At 42.7% G+C, this 25,011-nt stretch overlaps 1 long non-coding RNA gene across 1 annotated transcript; it reads left to right on the top strand.

Moving 5' to 3' along the window:
• The first annotated feature begins 23,796 nt into the window (after window positions 1-23,796).
• LOC124681213 lies at window positions 23,797-24,747 on the top strand. The gene is made up of 2 exons (XR_006995775.1): window positions 23,797-24,163; window positions 24,690-24,747. It is a non-coding gene; the product is annotated as an uncharacterized LOC124681213 (long non-coding RNA).
• Window positions 24,748-25,011: the final 264 nt, after the last annotated feature.

Raw genomic sequence — 25,011 nt, 5'->3', positions numbered from 1 at the left:
CGCCTTGGCGGAGCCGATCGCGTGGAGCGGCTTCCTCTGTGTCTTTGCTATGAGAGCAGCTGCCCTCATCTCCGTCCTTACCAGAGTGGTGCCCAGGTCCCACCATGTTGATATTGCACGAGAGATCTGGCTGGCACCCTCCATGGTAAGTATACTCCACCATGTTAACGGCGGGGAAGGGGTGTGTGTCGACCTTCATGGCGTACTGGTTGAAAATTAGCCGTCCTTTTTCTATCGCCATTTGGATCTGCTGACGCCACACCCTGCAGTCGTTAGTGGTGTGGGTGAACGTGTTATGCCACTTGCAGTATGGCTTTGCGTTCAGCTCTTGCACCGTGGGGATCTTGTGGCCTTCGGGTACCTTGATATGCTTCTCCGTGAGTAAGAGATCGAAAATCTGCTCAGTTTTGGTCACGTCGAAGTCGAACCCTTTTGGAGGGCCTTGTGGCTTAACCCATTTGCAGGACACGTGGCCTGCCGCTCGAGTCCATTCGGCCACTGCTACCTCTCGCTCTCCCGCAGCACCTTCATCCTCGTCTGCCTCAACCAGGGCCACCGCACGCTTGAATTTGTCCTGGTAAACATCTGGGTGGCGCTGTTCATATGCCGACAGCTTCTGCACCATGTGCGCCAATGAAGGGTAGTCTGCTTGGGAGGCCACGTCCTTGATCGATGATGAGAGACCCACCACCGCCAACTCGACTGCTTCTTTTTCACTTACGTGAACCGAATAGCATCGGTTCCTCACGGTCCTGAAGCGCTGGATGTATTCGACACTTGTTTCCCCGCGCTTCGTCGTACTTGTGCTAGATCGGCAATGCCAGCCTCGGAAGCCTCCGAGTGATACTTGCTCATGGAACTGCTCTTCCAAGCTGCTTCCAAGTCCGGATTGAGTTTGGTGGCAGCGATGTGTACCACCCGAAAGCCGATCCTGTGAGGGACTGTGCGAAGAACCTCACACGCAGCTCGTCTGATGCTGAGATCGTGCCCAGCTGTGCCAAATATCGGCTCACATGCTCGATGGAGCTGGAACCATCTGATCCACTAAACTTTGTGAAGTCCGGGAGCCGATATTTGGGTGGTAGCGGGATCAATTCGTACTCGTTAGGGTACGGCTTGGTGTAGCCGAACGTCTTCCTTTTCGGCATCATGCCGAACTGATCTTTCAGAATTGTACAAATCTGATCCGCGGTGATGGCTGAAGGTGTCGAACCCTGAAGATTCGCCGGGGTGGCATACTTAGCCAGCCATGCTTGCTTTTCTGGTTCTGAGCCAACTGCAGGAGCTGGGCTCTGGAGGTTTGTCGGAGTGGCGTACTTAGCTAGCCACGTTCGCTTCTCAAGATCTGCCCCCGACGTTCCTCCTGCTGTTCCAGAGGCCCCTGCTGTCGCAGCCTGGTTCGAGAGTGCCCGAGTGCTGCCGTCTGGTACGTATGCGCACGCGTATCCGTGCGGGATCTCCTTGGGCGCCTCGGGTAGGAATTGGTAGTCACTAGGATCACCACCAATCTTGTAGACGACGTATGCCGATGAGTTCGGCACTTCCGGTGCCGCCCATGCGAACGGCAGCGGTGGATGGGACCGGAGTGGCATCTCTCCTTTGTAAGTCCCCGAGCTGGTCCCGACGGAGAATACCGATGGCTCATGATTTCCTGGATCACGCGCGGAGCGACACGCTCCAAAGTGTTCACCGAGGCTCTCGAGTGACGGTGCAGCGAATGAGCCACCGGGTAGTTGATCTCCCGACGCAGCGACCTGGTGCGTTCTTCGACGGGGCGGACAGGTCCACTCCATCGAGTGCGCCTTCAGGTGAGAACCCCTTCCACCTGACGCCATGGGAGCGGGTTCTGTGGAAAGAGCCGATGAGTTCGGCTTCGAGGACTGCCTTGATCTCGTCATTCTTCTTCTCGAGCTCGTCAGTCAGATCCTCGTACTTGACCGGAGTGCTTTCCGCCATCTCGGATGTAGATGGCGATGCAGTGGATGTCGAAGATTGTCCCACCGGGCGTGCCAGAATGTGTTGCGGTCAGAAACCCACCGGCGGGCAGCGGCCGGCAACACCGTAGAGCCGGGAACAACTAGGGCTGCGGCTGGCCCCGGTCCCTCGGAGCGACGGCCCGCAAAGCCTTCCGGTCACACGTCCGATGTTGTCGCAAGGGCGTGCCACCTGACCTATACCTGGTCGGGAAGGTGTTGGATGATGCCTCGCTTAGTTTCCTGCATGGCATACACGTAAACATTAAATACGAGCCTCGATCGGCTCTCGGGTTATCCCGTGAATCGGCTCAAAGAGCCGATCCACCCATGATTCGTACAAGGTGTCCGAATATATGGTGGTCCTGCTTGATCAAGATAAAGCTAAAGCGATCTACGACGATTTAGGGTTTTCACCGCATAATCGGATCATCCTACTCACGATTGGGCCTCGCGCTCGCGTACGGTGATCGTAAGCCGATCCTAGACAGGGCCTAAAAACCAACACGAGGTTGATCCCCGGAACATCCTGTCTAGGGCTAGCAAACTACACCCTACACGCCGCTGGATCCTCCAACCCTTTGTAAGGCCTAACTATTGCGGATGTTAAACTAATCCTTGAAGAACAAGGAGCAACCGTAACGGATCGGATCTACTAAATTATGATCAGGCGGGGTGCCGCCCCTACACCTAAGATAGGTGTAAGGGCGGCTAGATGTATAAGGGTTGCACTACGACAGCATATGATACGAAGAACAATGCTAACCCTAACACATCTAAGATAACTACGTTGCTCGCCATCAAAAAGGCTTCAGCACGAGCAACGCATGAACAACGTAGATAGGCTTATGCTTGCCTAGATCGCAAGATGCGATCTAGGCAGCATGATGCTTACCGGGAGAAACCCTCGAGACGAAGGAGTTGGCGATGCGCCGAGATTTGTTTGTGTTGAACGTTGGTTGTTGTTTATTCCATAAACCCTAGATACATATTTATAGTCCAAGGGACTTTCTAATTCAGGTGTGCACCTAACCGTGCACGGGTCAAACTCTAACTCCTAACCGACTCGTAATCTAATATGTTACAGATACAAGGGCACACTAGCCCAAACGTTGCATATAAGGCCGATTCACGTATTTCTTATGTATGCAATCTTCGAGCCCATCTTGATCACGGCCCATATCCTGATTTAGCCAAAATCTGGTGATAACAGGACCCCGGTCCATTCCTTTAATACTGAAATACAAATCTGCTGCAATACTTGTTCTACTGTTTTCTCTGCAAACAATCATCTTCCACACAATTCGGTTAATCCTTTGTTACAGCAAGCCGGTGAGATTGACAACCTCACTGTTTCGTTGGGGCGAAGTACTTTGGTTGTGTTGTGCAGGTTCCACGTTGGCGCCGGAATCCCTGGTGTTGCGCCGCACTACATCCCGCCGCCATCAACCTTCAACGTGCTTCTTGGCTCCTCCTGGTTCGATAAACCTTGGTTTCTTTCCGAGGGAAAACTTGCTGCTGTGCGCATCATACCTTCCTCTTGGGGTTGCCCAACGAACGTGTGAAATACACGCCATCAAGCATATTTTCTGGCGCCGTTGCCGGGGAGATCAAGACACGCTGCAAGGGGAGTCTCCACTTCTCAATCTCTTTACTTTGTTTTTGTCTTGCTTTATTTTATTCACTACCTTGTTTGCTGCACTTATATTAAAACACAAAAAAATTAGTTGCTAGTTTTACTTTATTTACTGTCTTGTTTGCTATATCGAAAACACAAAAAAATTAGTATACTTGCATTTACTTTATCTAGTTTGCTTTATTTACTACTGCTAAAATGGCCAACCCTGAAAATACTAAGTTGTGTGACTTCACTAGCACAAATAATAATGATTTCCTATGCACACCTATTGCTCCACCTGCTACTACAGCAGAATTCTTTGAAATTAAACCTGCTTTACTAAATCTTGTTATGCGAGAGCAATTTTCAGGTGTTAGTTCTGATGATGCTGCTGCCCATCTCAATAATTTTGTTGAACTATGTGAAATGCAAAAGTATAAAGATGTAGATGGTGATATTATAAAATTAAAATTGTTTCCTTTCTCATTAAGAGGAAGAGCTAAAGATTGGTTGCTATCTCTGCCTAAGAATAGTATTGATTCATGGACTAAATGCAAGGATGCTTTTATTGGTAGATATTATCCCCCTGCTAAAATTATATCTTTGAGGAGTAGCATAATGAATTTTAAACAATTGGATAATGAACATGTTGCTCAAGCTTGGGAAAGAATGAAATCTTTGGTTAAAAATTGCCCAACCCATGGATCGACTACTTGGATGATCATCCAAACCTTCTATGCAGGACTAAATTTTTCTTCGCAGAATTTATTGGATTCAGCTGCTGGAGGTACCTTTATGTCCATCACTCTTGGTGAAGAAACAAAGCTTCTTGATAATATGATGGTTAATTACTCTGAATGGCACACGGAAAGAGCTCCACAAGGTAAGAAGGTAAATTCTGTTGAAGAATCCTCTTCCTTTAATGATAAGGTTGATGCTATTATGTCTATGCTTGTGAATGATAGGACTAATGTTGATCCTAATACTGTTCCATTAGCTTCATTGGTTGCCCAAGAAGAACATGTTGATGTAAACTTCATTAAAAATAATAATTTCAACAACAATGCTTATCGGAACAATTCTAGTAATAACTATAGGCCATATCCTTATAATAATGGTAACGGTTATGCTAATTCTTATGGGAATTCTTACAAAAATAATAGGAATACACCCCCTGGACTTGAAGCCATGCTTAAAGAATTTATTAGTACACAAACTGCTTTTAACAAATCTGTTGAGGAAAAGCTCAATAAAATTGATATTCTTGTTTCTAGAGTTGATAGTCTTGCCTCTGATGTTGATCTTTTGAAATCGAAAGTTATGCCTAATAGGGATATTGAAAATAAAATTGTTACTACAGCAAATGCCATCCAAGTTAGAATTAATGAGAATATAAGATTAATGGCTGAACTAGCGTGCTAGGTGGGATAGAGAAGAAAATAAAAAACTAGCTAAAGAGGAAAATGTAGCTAAAGTTTGGACTATTACCACCACTAGCAATGCTAATGATTCATATGTTGCTGCACCTCCTACTATCAATGGTAAAATAATTGGTGTTGGTAATGCTTCTACTCCTAGTGCAAAGCGCGGAAAATTACCTGAAGCTGCTAAAGCTACTTGAAGCCGCTTGTGATAAAGCTGCTGAAATTTTTTCCAACCTTGGGGATGATAATCCCATTGCTTTAGATTGTAATGATTTAGATTTTGATGATTTCCACATCTCTGAAGTTATAAAGTTCTTACAAAAACTTGCTAAGAGTCCCAATGCTAGTGCTATAAACTTGGCTTTCACAAAACATATTACAAATGCTCTCATAAAAGCTAGAGAAGAGAAACTAAAACTTGAAACTTCTATTCCTAGAAAGCTAGAGGATGGTTGGGAGCCCATAATTAAAATGAGAGTCAAAGATTTTGATTGTAATGCTTTATGTGATCTTGGTGCAAGTATTTCGTTATGCCTAAGAAAGTCTATGATATGCTTGACTTGCCACCATTGAAAAACTGTTATCCGGATGTTAATCTCGCCGATAATGCTAAAAAGAAACCTTTGGGGAAAGTTGATAATGTTAATATTATGGTTAACAATAACCTTGTCCCCGTTGATTTTGTTGTCTTGGATATTGAATGCAATGCATCTTGCCCCATTATATTGGGAAGACCTTTTCTTCGAACCGTTGGTGCTACTATTGATATGAAGGAAGGTAATATTAAATATTAATTTCCTCTCAAGAAAGGTATGGAACACTTCCCTAGAAAGATAATGAAGTTACCTTATGATTCTATTATTAGAACAAATTATGATGTTGATGCTTCATCTCTTGATGTCACTTGAGTTACACTTTACGCGCCTAGCTGAAAGGCGTTAAGAAAAGCGCTTATGGGAGACAACCCATGTTTTTACTACAGTATTTTTGTTTTATATTTGTGTCTTGGAAGTTGTTTACTACTGTAGCAACCTCTCCTTATCTTAGTTTTATGTTTTGTTGTGCCAAGTAAAGTCTTTGATAGTAAAGTAAGTACTAGATTTGGATTACTGCGCAGTTCCAGATTTCTTTGCTGTCACGAATCTGGGTCTACCTCCCTGGAGGTAGCTCAGAAAATTAAGCCAATTTACGTGCATGATCCTCAGATATGTACGCAACTTTCATTCAATTTGAGCATTTTCATTTGAGAAAGTCTGGTGGCCTAATAAAATCCATCTTTACGGACTATTCTGTTTTGACAGATTCTGCCTTTTATTTTGCATTGCCTCTTTTGCTATGTTGGATGAATTTCTTTGATCCATTAATGTCCAGTAGCTTTATGCAATGTCCAGAAGTGTTAAGAATGATTGTGTCACCTCTGAACATGTTAATTTTTATTATGCACTAACCCTCTAATGAGTTGTTTCGAGTTTGGTGTGGAGGAAGTTTTCAAGGATCAAGAGAGGAGTATGATGCAATATGATCAAGGAGAGTGAAAGCTCTAAGCTTGGGGATGCCCCGGTGGTTCACCCCTGCATATTTTAAGAAGACTCAAGCGTCTAAGCTTGGGGATGCCCAAGGCATCCCCTTCTTCATCGACAACATTATCGGGTTCCTCCCCGAAACTATATTTTTATTCCGTCACATCTTATGCACTTTGCTTGGAGCGTCGGTTTGTTTTTGTTTTTTGTTTTGTTTGAATAAAATGGATCCTAGCATTCACTTTGTGGGAGAGAGACACGCTCCGCTGTAGCATATGGACAAATATGTCCTTAGGCTCTACTCATAGTATTCATGGCGAAGTTTCATCTTCGTTAAATTGTTATATGGTTGGAATTGGAAAATGCTACATGTAGTAATTCTAAAATGTCTTGGATAATTTGATACTTGGCAATTGTTGTGCTCATGTTTAAGCTCTTGCATCATATACTTTGCACCCACTAATGAAGAAACACTTAGAGCTTGCTAATTTGGTTTGCATATTTGGTTTCTCTAGAGTCTAGATAACATCTAGTATTGAGTTTTGAACAACAAGGAAGACGGTATGGAGTCTTATAATGTTTACAATATGTCTTTTATGTAAGTTTTGCTGTACCGTTCATCCTTGTGTTTGTTTCAAATAACCTTGCTAGCCTAAACCTTGTATCGAGAGGGATTACTTCTCATGCATCCAAAATCCTTGAGCCAACCACTATGCCATTTGTGTCCACCATACCTACCTACTACATGGTATTTATCCGCCATTCCAAAGTAAATTGCTTGAGTGCTACCTTTAAAATTCCATCATTCACCTTTGCAATATATAGCTCATGGGACAAATAGCTTAAAAACTATTGTGGTATTGAATATGTACTTATGCACTTTATCTCTTATTAAGTTGCTTGTTGTGCGATAACCATGTTCCTGGGGACGCCATCAACTATTCTTTGTTGAATATCATGTGAGTTGCTATGCATGTCCGTCTTGTCTGAAGTAAGAGAGATCTACCACCTTAATGGTTGGAGCATGCATATTGTTAGAGAAGAACATTGGGCCGCTAACTAAAGCCATGATTCATGGTGGAAGTTTCAGTTTTGGACACACATCCTCAATCTCATATGAGAATAATAATTGTTGCCACATGCTTATGCATTAAAGAGGAGTCCATTATCTGTTGTCCATGTTGTCCCGGTATGGATGTCTAAGTTGAGAATAATCAAAAGCGAGAAATCCAAAATGCGAGCTTTCTCCTTAGACCTTTGTACAAGCGGCATGGAGGTACCCCATTGTGACACTTGGTTAAAACATGTGCATTGCAAAGATCCGGTAGTCCAAGCTAATTAGGACAAGGTACGGGCACTATTAGTATACTATGCATGAGACTTGCAACTTGTAAGATATAACTTTCATAACTCATATGCTTTATTACTACCGTTGACAAAATTGTTTCATGTTTTCAAAATAAAAGCTCTAGCACAAATATAGCAATCGATGCTTTCCTCTTTGAAGGACCATTCTTTTTACTTTTATGTTGAGTCAGTTCACCTATCTCTCTCCACCTCAAGAAGCAAACACTTGTGTGAACTGTGCATTGATTCCTACATACTTGCATATTGTACTTGTTATATTACTCTATGTTGACAATTATCCATGAGATATACATGTTATAAGTTGAAAGCAACCGCTAAAACTTAATCTTCCTTTGTGTTGCTTCAATGCCTTTACTTTGATTTATTGCTTTATGAGTTAACTCTTATGCAAGACTTATTAATACTTGTCTTGAAGTACTATTCATGAAAAGTCTTTGCTTTATGATTCACTTGTTTACTCATGACATTACCATTGTTTTGATCGCTGCATCCACTACAGATGTTTACAAATAGTATGATCAAGGTTATGATGGCATGTCACTTCAGAAATTATCTTTGTTATCGTTTTACCTGCTCGGGACGAGCAGAACTAAGCTTGGGGATGCTTGATACGTCTCCGACATATCGATAATTTCTTATGTTCTATGCCATATTATTGATGATACCTACATGTTTTATGCACACTTTATGTCATATTCGTGCATTTTCTGGAACTAACCTATTAACAAGATGCCGAAGTGCCAGTTGTTGTTTTCTGCTGTTTTTGGTTTCAGAAATCCTAGTAACAAAATATTCTCGGAATTGGACGAAATCAAGACCCAGGGGCCTATTTCTCCACGAACCTTCCAGAAGACCGAAGAGCATACGAAGTGGGGCCACGAGGTGGCCAGACCACATGGCGGCGCGGCCAAGGGGGCCCGCGCCGCCCGTGGTGTGGGCCCCTCGTTAGCCCCCGACTCGCCCTTCCGCCTACTTAAAGCCTCCGTCGCGAAACCCCCGATGCGAAAAACCACGATACGGAAAACCTTGCGAGACGCCGCCGCCGCCGATCCCATCTCGGGGGATTCCGGAGATCTCCTCCGGCACCCTGCCGGAGAGGGGATTCATCTCCCGGAGGACTCTACACCGCCATGGTCGCCTCCGGAGTGATGAGTGAGTAGTTCACCCCTGGACTATGGGTCCATAGCAGTAGCTAGATGGTTGTCTTCTCCTCATTGTGCTTCATTGTTGGATCTTGTGAGCTGCCTAACATGATCAAGATCATCTATCTGTAATACTCTATGTTGTGTTTGTCGGGATCCGATGGATAGAGAATACCATGTTATGTTAATTATCAAGTTATTACATATGTGTTGTTTATGATCTTGCATGCTCTCCGTTACTAGTAGAGGCTCTGGCCAAGTTTTTGCTTTTAACTCCAAGAGGGAGTATTTATGCTCGATAGTGGGTTCATGCCCGCATTGACACCGGGACGAGTGACAGAAAGTTCTAAGGTTGTGTTGTGCTGTTTCCACTAGGGATAAAACATTGGCGCTATGTCCGAGGATGTAGTTGTTGATTACATTACGCACCATACTTAATACAATTGTCTGTTGCTTTGCAACTTAATACTGGAAGGGGTTCGGACGATAACCTGAAGGTGGACTTTTTAGGCATAGATGCAGTTGGATGGCGGTCTATGTACTTTGTCGTAATGCCCAATTAAATCTCACTATACTTATCATGCCATGTATGTGCATTGTTATGCCCTCTCTATTTGTCAATTGCCCGACTGTAATTTTTTCACCCAACATGCTTTTATCTTATGGGAGAGACACCTCTAGTGAACTGTGGACCCCGGTCCATTCCTTTAATACTGAAATACAAATCTGCTGCAATACTTGTTCTACTGTTTTCTCTGCAAACAATCATCTTCCACACAATTCGGTTAATCCTTTGTTACAGAAAGCCGGTGAGATTGACAACCTCACTGTTTCGTTGGGGCAAAGTACTTTGGTTGTGTTGTGCAGGTTCCACGTTGGCGCCGGAATCCCTGGTGTTGCGCCGCACTACATCCCGCCGCCATCAACCTTCAACGTGCTTCTTGGCTCCTCCTGGTTCGATAAACCTTGGTTTCTTTCTGAGGGAAAACTTGCTGCTGTGCGCATCATACCTTCCTCTTGGGGTTGCCCAACGAACGTGTGAAATACACGCCATCAGCGATGAAGGACATAATAGGCATCTGGACTTAAAAATCCGGGTGTTGACATTACCACACTTTATATTTATTGTTGTTTATTAATCCTAAAATACCAAAAATACTTTCTTCACTTGCACACACACAAAACCCAAAAACCACTATACTTTTACTGCTTCTATTTTGCTTGCTTAGTTTGTTTACTTTACTTTAAGTTATATCTACCTTGTGCTTGACAACCACACGGTGGAGTTGGGGACAGAAGACAAAAGATTTACTTTACAGGTTGCTAGAAGAGAAAAAAGAGAAATAACCTCTTTGCCAATTCCCCAAGAGTTCGATATAAACCCCCGAGTCACCCTTGTGGGTAAAACACGCTTGCTACAACACTCTGCACTTGGAGTCCCAATGAGTTGGTACACATAGAATTTTTGCCATCAAGAACATTTTCTGGCGCCGTTGCCGGGGAATTGCAAGAGGGACATCACAGTTGCATCTTCATCAACTTTGAGCACATGTTCAACGCACAAGGCAACTGCAAGAACATCTTATGGCACAGTTGGATTGAAGGGCTACATCTACTTCCACCGCAAATGCTAGAACATTTTATCGCATCATCAACACCAACTTTATGAAAACACCTAAGCTTGGGGAGGTTGCACCACTGTGAGCTTTTCTTTCTCCTCTAGATTTTCACAGTAATTTTCTTTGTCTTTTTTAGTTTTCATTTGAAACACATAAAAACTAGTATCAACCTTTCCTTTGTTTTGAAAAACTAAAAAAATAGAAAAATATTTACTTTGCAATATCTAACCACAAAGAATGAAAGCTGCAATGGAAATAAACAATTTTAATCAATATCTGGATTAATCTTTGATGGAAGCATGGCTTAGAATATTAGATATGAAGGAAATATGCCCTAGACAACACACCCAAGATATTATACTTAGAAAACTTTACGCTGGGCTATACCCTTGGGCAAAATGTTTCCTAGACTCTTTAACTAATGGTAGATTTGTCACAGGCTACCCAACTCAAACTAATATTGTTATAAAATTCTATTTGGGAATTCTAGAAAAACTAAGAAAGAATTTGAAGTTCAACAATTAAGGGGATCCTTGGAGGAAACCATATGTAGCTTACAGAAATCCATTAAGGAGATTCCCAATAAGAATGATATAAACCATATTTGCCTTCATATGAGAACTAAACTTAAGATCTTTCCTAATAGTCTCAATGCCCTTGTTAGCAAAATGAAATATATTTAGTTCGTGTCAAAACTAAATATTATTTCATTGAGAATGTTAACTCCAAGATAACCCTTATAAGCCGCCTCCTAGGACATGCTAGATACTTGGTAACATTTGTGGAAAGTGATGAAGAGAATTATAAAAGAAGAAAGGTAGAAGATATTATAAAATAAGAAGAAACTACAATGCTTATTGATAAGAAAGAGGCACCAATGATCACAAATGATAAAAAAGTAGGAGAAGTTAAGATGATAAGTGAAACAAAAGAACCTCTTCTTGACCTTGATGAATGCAGCTTGAATGAACTTATCAATATCATACAAAAGTTTTCTAATGACTCATCCATAATGTTCATCAAGAAGGTTTTGGTCCTACATATAGAAAATTATGTAATCAAAGAAAATATAGAAATATATAATAAAGAAGACATGATTCCACCAAAGCTTGGGGATGCTTGGCTCCCCAAAATATTAATCACTATTGGAAAACACACCCATCATGCTTTTTTAGATCTTGGATCTAGTGTCTCTGTGCTATCAAAAGAATTATATGATCTACTAGAACTCAAAACTGTGGAAAAATGTTTAATAGATATTTTGCTTGCTAATGACTCAACCACACATGCTTTAGGAAAATTAAATAATATTATGGTCGAGTTACGGATGAATTTTGTGCATGTTGACTTTGTTATCATGGACATGGAGATTAAAACTTCTAGTCCCATAATTCTTGGAAAACCTTTTTGAGAACTACATGTGCAATCATTGACTCAAAGAAAGGGAATGTGAAGTTTCAATTTCCACATAAGAAGTGTATGGAACACCTTCCAAGAAAGAAGGAGTTGGCACCAAGATAGAAGCTACCACATGATCTCCATAACACTTGAATCAAGTAAGTAAAGCATAGCTACATGGCTATAAAGAAAGCGCTTTACAGGAGGCAACCCGAGTTGTTTGTGTTTTTGGTTTTGTTTTGCACTCTTTCTTTTAAAAGAGAGTTTCTTTTTTGTTTTATATCTGGGTTTTCTAATAACTACCAAGTTTTACCCATTTGGAGGTTTTAAAGTTGTGATACATATAAGGAGTTGTTGATTTCTGCACGTTGCTGTTTAGTGTGTGATTTTTGTAATTTTTGGCAGCTCATAAAATCACGAAAAATTCACTGAAACTGCAACTTTTCATACTCTATATGGACAAACATTGTAAAAATTCCTGGCATGTTTAAGTGGTAGAATTTTTTTTTTTGCTGTTGCTGAAAATCTAGAGAGATTCTGCCCATTTGTGTTTGAGCCATTTCTTTCGGTTTCAAAATGATTTTCCTTGATTCTTTTGATATTCTATGTGTAGGACACTATATTCTTAGTGGACTATGTCACATCCCACTTCTCAAACCCTGCATATTTTCTAGTTTAAAAATTCTTGAGCCAACAAAAAACTTTTTAATCTTGATACCTTGTGAGTGCATAGGATAGAATTCTTGCTTATGTTGGTAGTAGTGTGGTATGTTAGAATAGTAACTTCCACTCAAAACCCTTAGCACCATAGAAATTTCCAAAATATGGGAGGGAATCTTCTCCTCTATGCTTGACACCATCATCACCCTCACTTCCAACTTCTTTGATATCCTCCACTTTATAGAAATATTGCCCTCTTTTCTCTCTCCTTTTGAGCAAACCCTAGGAAGGAGGAACACTCCCCCCTCTCCCTCCTTTTCACCTTTTCATTCTCTCTCTTTTCTCTCATATGGCAGTAGGTAATTTGACACCCCTCACATTTGCACTCCTTTCTCATCCTTCTCGGGGTTTTTGCAAAACCCTAGGGGTACACTACCCCCTCTCATATCCCTCTCTTTTTCTTCTCATGTGCATGGCCGGGCCTTGGTTCCATGCACCATCACCACCTCTACCCTCAGCCCTATTTTCTCCTGGCCCGCACCCCCCTTCATCTCTTGGGCCACCCTGGACCCTCCCTCCCTCTCCAACCTAGCCCAGGGATGACCAGCCCAACCCACCACAACCCTAGCCCAGGGAGAGAGCACACTCTGGACCCCTTCCCGCGCGCAACGAAGCCCTCCTGCTTGGTCTTCCCTCGCTCGATGCCTCGTTCACTCCCCTGACACCTCGAGTCTCTCCCTCGCCTCCTCGACTCCCTCCCTGCTGACGTCGTTCCCCTTACGTCACGAATGACGCTCGCCCTCACCCTCTGGTTGGCCATGGCCACCGCCACACACCCCGCCGGTTGCCCTCCTTCCCCTATAAAAACCCCCGCCCGCACCACCTCCCTCCCTCACAGCCTCACTCCACACCCTCCTCCACCTCCACAGATCCTCCTGAGGGCGCCCAGGGCGACGCTCGGGGCTGCTGCTAGCCGGAACCTCGCCACCGCCCACGGTCACCGCGAGGTGACGAGAAGGTCGCCGCGACGTCCCCAACAACGCCCATGCCCCCTCTCCGTTCCGTTTTGCCTCTCCCCGCTCAGACGTCCTCACCTTGCTCCCCTGCCTCGCCAGATACGCCGGAGGATGCCGCCGAGCTCCGCCAGAAGATCGCCACGCCGTCCCCGTCGGAAGAAGCCGGGAAGAAGGAGAAGGACGTCGCCAAGGTCGTTGCTGCCCAGTACCTCGTCGCCACCGACCCACCCTGCCGCCGTCGTCGTCTACTGCTCGCTGCCGGTAAGCCCTTTTGCCGCCCGTCGTTCTCTTCCGACCGCCGCCAGCCTGCATGGCGAGACGAGGGAGACCCGGCCAGGGCGTCTGTTTCCGTCCGCTGCATGGCCTAAAGGCCATGTTGGCCATGCATGCGGGGCCCAGCCCGGCCCCTCTTCTCTTTTTATTTATTTTCTTCCTCCTTCCCGCGTGGCAATCCTCCTGGGCCGGCCCATCTCTCTCACAGCGTCCTTCCCGCCCAAATCTCGGTTTGAATTCCGTTTAAAAATTCTGTTTAACACCTGTGCACCAAATTGCTAATAGCTCGAGTTTTATAAGTCCAGATGAGATGAAACCAGTGACGTTAGAAAGACAATTTCAAGACCTTTCTCATGCCCCTGACCTCATAATTTTAGGAGTTTCTGCGATTTTTGATAGAATAAACATGTTGTTAGTATCTGCACACTCCAACTTAGTTGTAAAATTGTAGAATTAATATTTTTGGTTAATTCCACTTGTGTTAATCTTGTATTGTTGTTGTTCATCTAGGAAAAATACTAATAAGCCCTATTTGTACAATTTTGTGTCCATTTGTAAAATTGGCGTGTCACATGAAATGCTAGCCCTTTTTAATCTTGTGTTAATTTGTTTCTCAATCATTTCCTTTTCTTAAAAACTTAATAAATTCATGGTTCACTTTACAAAACAAGTACCCCTGCATATTTACTTTTCATCATATAAAATCTTGGTTCTTGAACTATGTGATTGATTGTATGTTGCCGTTTATTTTCGCGACGCTAGATACGAACGTGGGAGAAGTTGAAGGAGAAGATTTTGGAGAAGGACTTGAAGAGTACCAGGGACTAGCCAGCCAAGGCAAGCCATTTACCTTGATTCCTTGTTACTACCTTCTTGAGTGATCTTTTATTTTAGCATCTTGTTTCCTTGTGCACCTTTGGTTCATTTAGTTCTTCCCTCCTACATACTTGTCTCCAAGAATGTAGGGATCACCATTGACACTTACATGCTCGCCCCAAGCATGTGAGTCCCCTTATTTGTCTTCACCGTTGACACCACCCTCTTAGTGAAGAAGGGTGGGATCTCATGAACTTGTTGCTCTTGTGATTAATTCCCCATACATGCTTAATTCAAGTGTGTATACTCCCTTGACACCCCTTAGTGGTATGGTAGCTATCATCATGCCATTTGATCATCTTAGTCTCTCACATAAAACTATAGGTTGGGAACACCCTTGAAATAATATATTTTTGGAAAGGTTTTACAAAAAACTTGGGTAAGTTGGCTTTACCCAAGTGTATGCTTGAGATAAAGGATTTGGGTAAAAGTACATAGAAGGATGAAAAGGGTTGTTTAGAAAAACTTTGGGTCTAAGTATTCACCCGTGACAATTAATCCGCGCAACCATAGCTACTCCAACGTGGGCACGGGGCTTAACTTGACGTTTGTTCTTCTTAGCATGAGGCACCGCACAACTATAAAAGGGTACGGTTACCCCCGAGTCCGGGTTGTCATGGTAGGGACAATAGTATAACGGGAGGTCTTCGGGGATGACCCATCCGAAAGACACTATGGGTCTCCTGGCTTGGCGGTGGAGCCACGCTCAAGAGGAGGTGAGCTGCCATGGTGCCGGGGAGGTACATACTCCATAGGGTAGGACCTCGTGTCAAGTCGAATGGGCGAAAGGTTATGTCCGGGTATCCGTCGTGGCATATGTCGTTATGCGGGGATGATGCCCACACGATAGGTATCCGGATAGTTGTGGGGAAAGTGTGCAAACTCTGCAGAGTCAAATCTATTCAAATAGTCGCGTCCGCGGTCATGGACGGTTGGAATGGCCGTTGCTTAGCCTAATGTGTTTTGGTTTTACGAAAGAGATTTGAGCAAAGGAAGGAAAGGACTTTGTTTTGGGATTACCGGGATGGTACTGGAATCTTGTGGTGACCATAAGTTGATGGTCGGGAAGGAAACGACATGGGTTTACCCTTCCTAGTGTTTTACGTGTAGTCCCTCTTGGAGATATTTCCTTCTATAGAAATGTCTTAGTTAAACTCCTAAGTGTCCCCTCCGACCGTGGAGTCGGGATGCTTTCTCCACCAAAGAAAACTTCTTCTCTTCCCATTTTCTTATCCACATAGAGAACCTGGACTTCTTTCTCTCCATAAATCTTTAGTTAAGTTTTGTTAGAACTTGCTTAATGGTCTTGCGAGTACAATTCCAATGTACCCACGGCTTTGTCCCAGGCTATTTACTTGGCCAGACTATGAGGAGGACTTTGAAGATGATGGAGGTTATCAGGATGACTATGCGACTTAGGACATTTTTCCGGTCAGCTGCCTGTAGGGTTTAAGGCAATGACTTGGGCCCGATGCCGTTGATTTGTATCCGTTGCAAGTGTGTTTGAATTCAGCCCGAAGTGGCAATTTATGTAAGACTTGGTCATGTGACCGTTTGTAAGACTTTATTATTATTCGGTACTCTGTAATGGATGATGTAACTCTGTTTATCAGTTCGGTTATGTGCTCATGTTACACTGATCATGGGATCATGAGTGAATGCATAACGGGTATTTCGGATATTTAAAATCCGGGGTGCCACAGACTACCAAGGTTTTTTTGACATATTTTGCACCCACTATCATATTCTTGTACCACTAATGTAACCCCATAGGAAAGAAATGGGAGAAAGTTTTGTATTGAAGTATTTTTGACTGGGAATGGAGGAATACCAAACCAAGAGATATCCAAGAATGGTGAAGACCATAAGATTGGAGATTCCCAATGAACCTCACTGGACCTACTAAAACTCTCAGTTTGCAAGCCTCTAAACTTGTTTTTTGAGCAACATAGAATGTTCGTAGAAACTTGGAGGGTCTTTGTCTAGTATTATGTCTAATTTTGCTTGGAAATAAATGAGAGCACCATGATAGATATTTTGGATGAAGAGATACTGAAACAAAATATCAAATGATTGAATGCCATGATTATAATGAGTTGTATGCTATGAAAATAAAAGGGAATGAAAGCAAAAAAGCTGAAATTCAAAGTTATGCTTAGTGTGCTAGTTTCAAATGCTTTGATGAATGATAATTTGCTAGTGCCTTATTTAGTTCTACCTTTTGCTCATGTACATGGATGTTTAATATTAAGGAGCTTTGTTCGATAATAAATGATTGGCACTATGGACAATATGGCATGCTTTTTAGATATTTTTGCTAGCCCAAAAATTATCGAAACAAAGCTAAGACTTGTATCAAACACCTCAAACCCAAACACCCACCATACCTACCTAGGTGACACCTCCTACTCTAAGTATAATATGTGTGCCATGCCTCCAAATACTTCAACATATCTTTTTTGTGTAGTTTAAAATCTCATGAGAAAGTAAGGCATGGGGTGACACCGCTATGGAAAGTTATGTATTTGAAAAATTATGAGTAGGTTGTTGAGTAGGAACCATGCTGACATGGGGAACACTTTCAACATTGCACTTATTTAAGTTGTTGTCATGTTTAAGCTTTTGGTTATGGGTAACCATCTTGTGTGAAATAAAAGGGGTTATCATGCAAAAAGGCTGGAGTATGCATATATGTTAGAGAAAAAACATTGGGCCGCTAATGGAAGCCATGCAGAATAATCATGGTGGAAGTTTCAACATGGGCATCCTCAATCTCCTTTCATAAACAAAAGGAAAATAAAAAAGCTAATATTACAAGAGGATGTCCATTTGTCTGTTGTCCTATTTTCCCGACATACCCAAGGAGATAGGGTAATCTTACAAAAAGTTGAGATTACCCTATCTCCTTGGGCACTTTTTACAGGAGGCATAGAGGTACCCCTTTGTGATACTTGGCTGCAACAATATGCGTATGAAGAAGGTCTATGGTAATCCTAAGTTGAGTAGCATGAGGTGTGGGTGCCTGTGCCAAGGGGCATGAGACATCCAACTTATAAGGGGTCAAACATATGAACCATATGAATCTCTGAAACAAAAGATTCTTGGAACCCCATCCTTATGATTACCGTTGACATGAACTACATATCTCAAAACTTTATTTTATGCTCTCAACTATATTTTATTTTATTGGAGGACTAGCACATGTGTTTCCTACTTACTTTCTGTTATCCAAGAGTCAAAATAGTCGAAATATTCAAAATATCCAAAGAAAAGAAACAAAAGAGTCTTCCAAAAATTCTATAGGTTCATCCAAGTATGCTTTATGGTCTTTATTACTTTTCATTTGTTCGAACACAATACCACTTATTGTTGAGCATGTTTTGTAGATTGTAAAAGATATCACTTTATAGCTCACTTGCTTGTTGTTATTAATTAAAGATTGAATCTTGTGAACTTTGTGTGACAATAAGAAGAAGCAAACCAACAAACTCCAAAGTCCATGTTAATTTTATCACCTTTATGCTCTAGGATGAGCATAGGTTAAGCTTGGGGATGTTGATGCATGTACAATGCATGCATGAACTTTGTAGTTTGTTGAAACATATTCTCACATATTTGCAACATATATGATGTTATATCCATGTTTTATATTGATTTTTGGGGATTTGCCAATGATCCCGTTTATTTTGTTTATAACTCTACACGACATGAAAACCTTGTTTTGTGTATTTTTAGCTTTCAGGGACCTAAACAAAGTCAAATGAAGCTAGGACTTTGGGGATGTCAATATTTCATCAAGAGAGGCATCTGGAGCACTTGGACCTCACGAGATGGGCCAGGAGGGCCAAAAGAGACCAGGTGGCGCCCCTAGTCAGGGGGCGTGCAACCCATGCTCTTTCCCTCCTCGAGCGTCTGATTCACTTGATTCTTTCGCCCGCAGACTCCGTCTGACCTAAAAACCTATATATAAAGGACTTCCCAAGGCTTCCTCATGGAGAGCGCCAAAGAAACACCAAACAACGAAACAGAGCCAGAACCATCAAAGATTGAGGGGAAACTTCGCCGGAGCGGCCGCCAGAGAGATCTCCACCTTCTCCAACATCTCCACCATCATCACTACTTTTACCATCCACTCTCACCACCCGATTCCGAAGCCTCAACCCCTCCCCTTCGAGCTCCATTGCAGGTCTAAAGTAGGTGATCAGCGCACTCATCTCCGGTCAGTGACGACAAGGCTACTTCGTCTTCTTTGTCGAGTTCTCCTTCGTCTGCACCGATGAATGTAAGTAAGCACACACCAAACTTCTGTCAAAATGAACATGCATGCTCCTCTTAGTTTATGGTATGGTGTGAACTTGTGATCCTTTGTGATGATTTGACTGATGCTTTTGTGAATGTATCTTGCGTGTTCTTTTTGTGACATGTTAGTGCCTTAGTGGTATGTGGTGTACAGAGGAAGGCGTTGATGCATGTAAAATGCATACATGAACTTTGTACTTTATTAACATGAATTTCCACATATTTGCAACATATATGATGATATTACCATGTTTTATATTGATTTATGGGGATTTACCAATGACCCCCTTTATTTAAGTTATAACTCTGTAGAATAGGAATGTTTTGTGTATTTCTCACTTTCAGAGACCTATGCGGAGTTAAATTGAGCTAGGATTTCTGGAGGGTCATTTTTTCATCGGGAGAAGCAGTATGAGCTTTTGGATCACACCTAGAGGTCCCGAGGCCCAAAACAGAGGTGGTGGCGCGCCCACCCGGCTAGGGCGCACCACCGAGCCTCTTTTGGCCGTCGATCGTCCAAATCACTTGATTCTTTCGCGAACTGACGTATTTTGACCTAAAACCACTATATAAGACCACCGAGGGTTCTCTGGAGGAGAGCGCCGTAGGAACACAGAAACACGAAAATGGAGGCTACATCAGAGAAGATTGGAGGGGAAAACTCTGCCGGAACCTTCGCCGGAGGGATCTCCACCTTCTCCAACATCTTCATCATCAACACCATGCACGATCAAGAGGGAGTAGCCCATCTCTGGACTACGGGTTTGTGGCAGTAGTCTTATCTATTTCTCTCATGTTCTTCATAGTTCTTAGTACCATATGAGCTGCCCAACATTATTATGGTCATATATGTAATACCTATGTGTTGGATCTTTATTCTATGAGATTTGACTCTACTTTGTGTAAGATGTATTGATAGATGCATATTATGTACCCCGTTCTTCAGTATTGGTTTTGATCCAACTTGTATGCAAGAACATGTGTGCGGTGATGTGTGTGTTAGATGGAATAGCATTGTTTTAATGATTGGATAGTGACAACAAATTCATGATCTATTATGGCTTTGCCTTTTTCTTTTGCTATCTCACTAGGGAAAAAGTGAATGCATGTGCTATGTTCATCACGTGACAAAAGTGATGATCTTGTTTGTTCAAGGTAGCATATTTTATATTCAAACATCATGTCAAAGTACTTATGACTATAGTCTATTAATTCTTAATACAAGATTGCAGAGAGTTTTTCCTGTCTTGTGGAGTATAAGAGAGATGTGTTGAATCATCTGTATGTTATGATGTGATGCCCATATGAATGCGTATCTTACACATATTGAAGTTATATTCTTCATATCTCATTGATGAATTGTTATTATCCACCACAACATTAAAAAGATGATAGTCAAGTGAACCCATGAACCTCGGTCCAATTTTGATCATAATAAACATCTTTCCATTACATTTATCTTACTTTCTAATCCGAAGATACAAAAATATTTAGTTATCTTATTTGCACACAAAACCCCAAAACAATCAAATCTCTACTGCTTTTACTTAGTTTACTTTACTTCTCTAGTTTACTGACTTTAGTTACTACTTTGTTTTACTATTACTTATATGAAACCTTGTGTTTGACAACCACACGGTGGAGTTGGGGGCACAAGGCTTTATTTTACTTTGCAGGATTGTTAGAAGAAGAGAGGGAGATATATCTCTTTACCCATTTCCCGAGAGTCCGATATAACCCTCGAGTCACACTTGTAGGGAAAATACTATGCTGACACAACACTTTGCACTTGTAGTCCCAATGTCATCAGACGTCCAGGAGTGTGCAATTCATGGAAGATCTGACAAGATGAAGTCAATAATTTCTCCAACAACTACTACAGAGGGTGGTACCAAAACTTCTTGGCTGATGAGGCAATGGTTGTTCAAGCAATGGCTGGTTAGCCAATGTTTGTTGTGGCTATCTCTATAGGCGAAGGAGCACTTCAGAACTGAGAGAGTAGGCTGAGAAAATCCATCATCATCGGTCTGGCAGTGCTGATCGCCAAGATCTTGTTTTTCTGATGATCAACCATGTAATATGTAATGGCTCACCCTATTTAAACCATGGTAATAATATGTGGACTCATTTGTGCAACCAAACGCGAATGTCATGCGTTAGCCAAGCAAAAAATGATTATGTGTAGCCTACCAAATGAAGGAAAATCGTTGCCCACTCGATACAGAAAAGGGCTTCACAAACTACCAAAACAAAGTAGAGAACATGTCCTGAAACTTATTTTAGATGGGGCAATGCCTAGGGCCTACCCGAAGCACCAAAATGGAAGGCTAGCAAACACGCCCTAAATAAATTGGACAAGATGACGTAAATCGCGTTTGCAAGAGCCATGTCCCCAAAGCTTAACTCTCTCAGTGGTGCAAAAATTCATGCAGTCTAGCAAACACACTTTGTTTTCTAGAGCCGACTGGAGCTATTTACTATGCAAGATGGGTGCTTTAAAAAATCGAATTTTGTCTAAACACATATGCTTATTTACACTGGGGAGATGGCTAACTAGACTGTCTAGACACCTCTGCTGTAATGCACTTCGATGCGTAAGATACAAAAAAGACTATTTAAACGCCTTTTTGGAAAGGATGATGAGAAAGTTGGGCTTCAACGAGAGATGGATAAACATAATTATGCTTTGTGTATCCACAGTTACATACCAGTTTAGGGTGAACGGGGAGTGTACCGATGCCATATCACCTCAGAGAGGATTGCGCCAAGGGGATCATTTATCTCCATACCTTTTCCTCTTATGCGCCAAGGGGTTTTCAGAATTGCTGAATAAGGCGGGGGACTCAGGTGTCTTGCCAGGCATTCGGATTTGTCATAATGCTCCAAGGATCAACCACTTATTATTTGCAGAAGACTCATTGGTGCTCATTAAAGCTTCTCGTGAGAGTGCTAGATCTCTGTAAAACATACTTCAGCTATATAAATGTTGTTCGGGGCAAGCAATAAATTATGACAAGTCTTCCATGATGTTAATAAGAAAGCAAAAGTGTGGTGCAAATAAGGAGTACTACAGGAGCTAAGTATTAAAGAGGAGGCATCTAAAGGTGTATATGATGCACCCCATAGGGGGCCTCACAGGCGTTTGGATTTTCGGCCGTCCGATTGAGGTGACGTGGCGCGATCTCGGTTGGCCGTTTCGTCCAGGGCGTGAGGCCCTCGCACTAACCCACGTTTTATCCATGGGTCCTGTAAAGCCCGCTCGGCCCAGCCTCTCGCGTCGCGCGTGGCTGCGAGCTGAGGGAAAAGGGTAGTCGCTACTCGCAAACCCTATCCTCTCCCCTTCTCCTCCCACGGCGCCGCTCGCCGCCCCTCTCCTTCTCCTCCCAGCGCGCCGCCGTCTTGGCCGCCGCCCAGTTCCCTCGCTCACGCAATCTGCCGTGTTGGCCGCCGCCATGAAAACCCTAGCCACGCTCACGCCCACGCCCCTCTGTTCCTCCTCTTCCTCGCGAGAGGAATTGCTGTGACGCCTCCATCTCGTTCCTCCTCCTCCTCGCCGCACCTCCTCCTCCCACCTCTCTCCTCCCGTCCTCCCTCTCCCTCATCTCTCTCTGATGGCGGCGGGTCGCCTTGGACGCGAGCGCCGCGCCAGCACGAGCTGGCCGCCGTATTTGGGCGTGGTCATCGCTTAAGGCGCAAGCATGTTGCTGCAGGTGGAGGTACTGACAAGGAGAAGGCAAGGCAGGTGGAGGACGACAGGAAGCACCTATGGTTGACCCGCAAGTAAACCCTCCTGGCCTCTCTCTCCCTCTGTCTCCCGTCTCACCCACCCCTTGGATGCTCATCTGCTTTGCTGCTGCAAAGAGATGTCACCACTTCCTCAGAGAGCTCACTAGGTGTTCGATAAATTGTCTAGATGGGATAATTGGCGGCAGCGGTTTCCCGATGGTGGCCCAGAACCGAGCGTGGCGGCTACGGCCTCCTCTCAGATGGCTTCTTCCCCATTGGCCCGACGACCAAGGGTACTAGCTTGAGGTATGCCAGTTTCCTTGAACCATGGCCGTGGACATGACGATGTTATGACAACATTATCGGCTGCATCCATTTTCTCTCATCTCTTTCCTTTATTGTCCATTCTGCAGGTTCAGTTGTATGTTTGTCTGCTAATTTGTTCATCACGGAAGGAGAGTGGTGATCTGTCGTGGCTTCCATCCGTTGTGGTGCTGGTTGAGCTCATCACATGGTTGCTTCCATGTTGCAGCTCTGTTTACACGGATGTACGTATGCTTTTTTTTTGCCTTTGTTCATTTAGTGGTGCTTGCTTCATCGTACACACTTGAACTGGTCACATACTATGATGTGGTGGAGGGTAGGACTTTTCATTATTCTATCATGATAGTTACAACCATGCCTTGTACTGAAGTTCCCAATGTATATCTATCCCAGAGGAAAAGGTTTCCAAGGTTCATTGACATGACCGCCGCTGCTAGAGAGAACAATGAGAAAGTACAAGTTCCCCTCTCTCTCTCTCTCTCTCTCTCTCTCTCTCTCTCTCTCTCATTTCCCATAACCTCATTTTTATTTGTGGAGATTTTGTGTTATCTATGCCTAGAAAGTGTTTGACAAATATCCTGTAAGGGAACATTAATCTATGTCATATGTTAATTTGCTTTGAGAAAAAACATCAAACACGGTTACAAGTTAGGAAATAGTTGCAAATTGCATCGGTACATCTGCAGTTTTTGAGAACAACAGGGAGATATGCTCCGTCTACAATATGCTCCTTCTCTACTTGCATCAGGTGGTAAGATGAACCATGCTGCAACTTGTGGGTATTCTTTACTCAAGTAAAATTATTTGCACCTATATCCTCATATATTTCATTATTTTTATGCACTAGATTTACCATGCCTTTTAATGTAGGTCTGCAGGCACTAACATCACTCGGGTGTATTCCAGGTCTCACCACATGCTAAAACTGTAAGTGTATTTTTCACATGCTAAAACAGAGAACAATGATAAACCAATGCACTACTTTAAATGAAAGGAACTTGAAGTATTATTAGTAGGATATGCTAATTTGTTAATTTATATTGGCTTGAAAGGTACCCTTAGCATCATAGATTTTATCTTTTATGTTCCTTCAGAAGCAAAGTAGTTCGCATTATCTGATTTTAGATTACATTTCTGTTCGGGAGTCAAGCTGTAGGACATCAAACAATGTTTTGAAATCCACATGATGCCAATTTTCTTTGTTCAGAACTGGAACTTGTATGTTCTACTCCATCTGGTACCAATTGCATTTTATGTTCTACTTATAAATTGCCACGCTGATGCTCATCCAACAACCAACTATATGCCCTGATTTGTCACATTGAATATGCTTTTACTTATAAATAAATGGATCTCTCACAGCTTATTGTGTTTTTTGTTTACTGTAGTTAGCTGACTGCTTAGATGTTCAGTTCATATTTCTTACAGTTCGCTAATTCATGAATTTTTCCAGATTATCTCAAGCAGTAATTTTTGAAAGAACAAAATTACTGGGGCCAGAAAGTATCAAGGTATTTATGTTCTTTTGCCAATGTTAGTTATTCTTAGCTGCAATTGTTTAATTTTTGAAAGGGACATTTATGTTTACATGCTAAGCGTATATCCTGTAAATATTTGGCTTTCTTCCCTTTTTTGACTTTCGATATATAGCTACTCTTTTTAACAATAAGCATGAAAGTATGATTTAGGATAAATTGTTCACTTTCGATTTTTAGACACTCTTTCTTTTCCATTGGATGCAGCAAAAAAATGCAGTATAAGCAATATGTTCCCTT

The sequence above is a fragment of the Lolium rigidum genome, unplaced genomic scaffold (genome assembly GCF_022539505.1).
Source record: "Lolium rigidum isolate FL_2022 unplaced genomic scaffold, APGP_CSIRO_Lrig_0.1 contig_35737_1, whole genome shotgun sequence".
Lineage (NCBI taxonomy): Eukaryota > Viridiplantae > Streptophyta > Magnoliopsida > Poales > Poaceae > Lolium > Lolium rigidum.
This window is presented reverse-complemented; position numbering and strand designations above follow the sequence as displayed.